The sequence below is a fragment of the Rutidosis leptorrhynchoides genome, chromosome 3 (assembly GCF_046630445.1).
Source record: "Rutidosis leptorrhynchoides isolate AG116_Rl617_1_P2 chromosome 3, CSIRO_AGI_Rlap_v1, whole genome shotgun sequence".
Taxonomy (NCBI): Eukaryota; Viridiplantae; Streptophyta; class Magnoliopsida; order Asterales; family Asteraceae; genus Rutidosis; species Rutidosis leptorrhynchoides.
In genome coordinates, this window is record NC_092335.1 from 196,022,571 (window position 1) to 196,027,130 (window position 4,560).

Genomic DNA, 4,560 nt, shown 5'->3' on the forward strand with positions numbered 1-4,560 from the left:
AGCATCAAAATCGAATTGGGTATAAATTTGCTCAAGAACACTAAATATTCGGATTAAAGGGTGTTTTGATGTAGAAATTTACCGTTTTCCTTGAGTAATTCCTTGATAGCATTCTTCTCAACATGATTTTGTGAAAGATTTGATGAAAAATGGCCAAAAATTGCGAAATTGTGATGTGTTTGTGTGTGTATTTTCGCAGTAAAATGGAAATGGGGAAGGAGCTGGTCTGTTTGATGCGTTTTATTTTTTTCTGGATTTTACAACTTCCGTGAGTCGCGTTGTTTGTACCTTACAAACTCCGCGAGTCGCGGCAATAATATATATATATATATATATATATATATATATATATATATATATATATATATATATATATATATATATATATATATATATATATATATATATATTATATATATATATATATTTATATAAAAGCATTTTACTAATTAAAACTTATAATTAATTAAATTTTAAAAATTTTGTTTCTTTTTAGGATGAGGGCGTTTCGGAACGATGTCCTAGTCCGTCCCTCGACAAAATTTTAAAATTTGTCTTTTTGAAGCGTGGTTTTAAAAGCAAAGATTTTTGAGTTTTTTAATTTTTTTTGGCATACTTTAAATTAATAAGATTAAAAATAATGATAATAAAAATTCTCGTCCCGCCCTCGGGTAAAGCAATTTCGGTTCAAAGACCTAGTCTTCAACTTACGACGAATTTTTTAAAAATCATATTTTTAACTTAACGAGATAAAGTAAATTTTTGTTTTTAAATTCACACAACTTAAATTTAAAATGCATAAAATTAAAAATTCATATTTTAAAAATTCACACCAAACTTAAATTATATTTTTGTTTTTATACATACAAACTTATATTAATTTTTCAAATATTTACAATTTTAAATAAGTTTACAATATTAAATTAATATATATATATTAATTTTAAAAAAAACATGGTAAAAATAAAATTAAAAATCTTTTTGGTCTTTTATCCCACTTTAATCAATCAAATATTATCAAAAATATACGCCTCTCTTTTCGGTAAAGTAATTTCGGTTCCATAAACTAATTTAACTCATGACGAATTTTTGAAATATTTTGAGTTGATTGATTAAAGATATTTATACCTTAAGAATAAACGTTAAATTTCGCAGTGATATAATAAATTTTTGTATGATATCAATAATTTCGGTCGCAAGACCTAATTTTATCGAATACCAATTTAATACTTTATAGCGAACAAATTAGCGTTTATTATCAAAAGGTTAAAAAAAAAAAAAAAAAAAAAAAAACTGTACAGACTTACCTGTGAGAAATAGATTTCTTAGTGATATGCTCTAGCCCACTCATAAGATAGTCGGACTAATTGATTTTCCATGGCTACATAGGCGTAACCTCGAGCATTTAATGTTTTTTCTTCTAAACATATGAATGGTCCATCTCTGCATAAAGTAACAAATTCAGTGTTTGAATAGGTTTGATTATTTGAACATTTACCTTCGTGTGACCATTTTTCGCAATTGTGACATCTTTCAAGGTGTCGTGCTCTTCTTTTCGCTGCGGATTTTGATTTTCCTTTACCAAATTGTAACTTATTATCTTCGCATCTGGATTCTTTTCTTACTCCTTCCAATTTTTCTCTGATTACGGATACCAGTTCACTCGGAAGTATGTCATTATTACGTTTAGTAATCAAAGCGTGTAGCATTAGACCATGGTTTAGTTCACAGGAAGTCTTCATTTCGTAAAAACCTAAAAAAAATAAAAATTCAGAATGGGGGGAGAAGACTAGTTCTTTAGGGTCTGCTAGGGAAAGACCATTCGGGTTCCATTTTCGAGAACTACACGAAAACAGAAAATCTAATTCTAACAGAAATACATATTATCCTTTAAAGACTTAATTCTCCCCACACTTAGTTAGCTGTGGTATCGAAATTGTGATTAATTTCGTTGTCGACTTCCATCGGACTATCTATGTAATATTTAACTCTGTGACCATTAACCTTAAATTCAATCCCATTTGAATTTATTAATTCGACTGTTCCGTATGGGAAAACTCTTTTGACTATGAATGGTCCAGACCATCTTGATTTCAATTTTCCAGGAAATAGCTTGAATCATGAATTGAAAAGAAGAACTCTGTCTCCTTCTTTAAATTCTTTTGAACTTCTGATTCTTTTATCATGCCATTTCTTCGTTCTTTCCTTATAGATTAACGAATTTTTGTATGCTTCTTGTCTTAATTCTTCTAATTCGTTTAGTTGACTTAACCGTAGACGTCCAGCTTCATGTAAATCAAGATTACATGTCTTCAAATCCCAAAATGCTTTGTGTTCAATTTCTACTGGAAGATGACATGTTTTTCCGTAAACGAGTCTAAAAGGTGTGGTTCCAATTGGAGTTTTGTAGGCTGTTCTAAAAGCCCAGAGTGCATCCTCCAACTTAATAGACCATTTCTTCGGATTTGATCCTACGATTTTCTCTAGAATACGTTTTAAAGCTCGGTTGGTATTCTAAACTTGTCCACTTGTTTGTGGATGATATGCGGTGAAGATTTTATGAGTTACTCCATATCTTTTAAGAACTTTCGCAAGTTGATTATTACAGAAATGAGTACCCTGATCACTTATTAAAGCTTTCGGTGTTCCAAACCTTGCAAAAAGACGTTTTAAAAAGTTGACTACAACTCGTGCATCGTTAGTTGGGAGAGCTTGTGCTTCCGCCCATTTAGATACATAATCAATGGCTACGAGAATGTATAAATTATTATGAGATTTTGGAAATGGACCCATAAAGTCAATACCCCAAATGTCAAATACTTCACATACTTGAATGACATTTTGTGACATTTCATCACGTTGACTTATTTTTCCGGCCCTTTGATAAGCATCACAGGATTTGCAAAGAAGGTGTGCGTCTTTGTAAATTGTAGGCCAATAGAATCCAGCATCATAAACTTTTCTTGCTGTTAGTTGAGGCCCATAATGCCCTCCTGTTGGTCTAGTGTGACAATGGTTTAAAATTTTACTAGCTTCATCTCCGAATACACATCGGCGTATTATTCCATCGGGACAACTTTTAAACAAATGTGGATCTTCCCAGAAATAGTGTTTTATATCACTGAAGAATTTCTTTCGTTTTTGGTATGATAATCCTTTTTTAAGGAATCCACATACTAAGTAGTTTGCATAGTCTGCAAACCATGGAATTTCATTATAATCTATCTTCAATAGATATTCATCAGGAAAGTTGTCTTGTATGGCCGATTCATTTAGAACTTCTAATTCGGGATTTTCAAGACGAGAAAGATGATTAGCGGCGAGATTTTCTGCTCCTCTTTTATCTCGAATTTCAATATCGAACTCTTGTAAAAGTAAGATCCAACGGATTAATCTTGGTTTAGCATCTTGTTTCGAAAATAGGTATCTAAGAGCATAATGGTCGGTATAGACCACCGTTTTAGCTAGAACGAGATATGAACGAAATTTGTCAAAAGCAAAGATAATAGAAAGGACTTCATTTTCAGTAGTTGTGTAATTTGTTTGTGCTCCTTGTAACGTCTTACTAGCATAATATATAGGTTGAAATCGTTTTTCAATCCTTTGTCCTAAAACGGCTCCCATTGCAAAATCACTTGCATCGCACATAAGTTCAAATGGTAGATTCCAATTTGGAGTTATCATGATCGACGCTTTAGTGAGTTTTTCTTTAAGAATATTAAAAGATTTGATACATTCCTCTGAAAAGATGAATGGAGCATCCTTTTCTAGGAGTTTATTCATAGGAGTGGCAATTTTAGAAAAATCTTTTATGAAACGTCGGTAAAAACCGGCATGCCTTAGAAAACTCCTAACTCCTCTAACATTGGTGGGATGTGGAAGTTTAGCAATTACATCTACTTTAGCTCTATCCACTTCAATTCCTTCCTTTGAGATTTTATGACCAAGAACGATGCCTTCTTTAACCATGAAATTGCATTTCTCCCAATTAAGTACTAGATTTGATTGTTCGCATCTAATAAGTATTCATTCAAGATTAACTAGACATGTTTTAAATGTATCACCGAAGATTGAAAAGTCATCCATGAAAACTTCCATGCATTCTTCTATCATGTCGTGAAAAATCGCCATCATGCACCTTTGAAAGGTTGCAGGGGCGTTGCAAAGTCCAAATGGCATGCGTTTGTAAGCAAAAGTACCATAAGGGCACGTGAAAGTGGTTTTCTCTTGGTCCTCGGGTGCTATTGGAATTTGAAAATATTCGGAAAAACCATCTAGAAAACAATAGTAACTGTTTCCGGCTAACCTTTCCAACATTTGATCAATGAAAGGTAAGGGAAAGTGATCTTTTCAGGTGGCGTCATTTAATTTTCTATAATCAATACATACACGCCATCCTGTTACAGTCCTAGTAGGAATAAGCTCATTTTTCTCATTTGTGATGACAATCATGCCACCCTTCTTAGGTACGCATTGAACTGGGCTTACCCATGGACTATCAGAAATTGGATAAATTAAACCTGCATCAAGCAGTTTAATAATTTCTTTCTTAACTACATC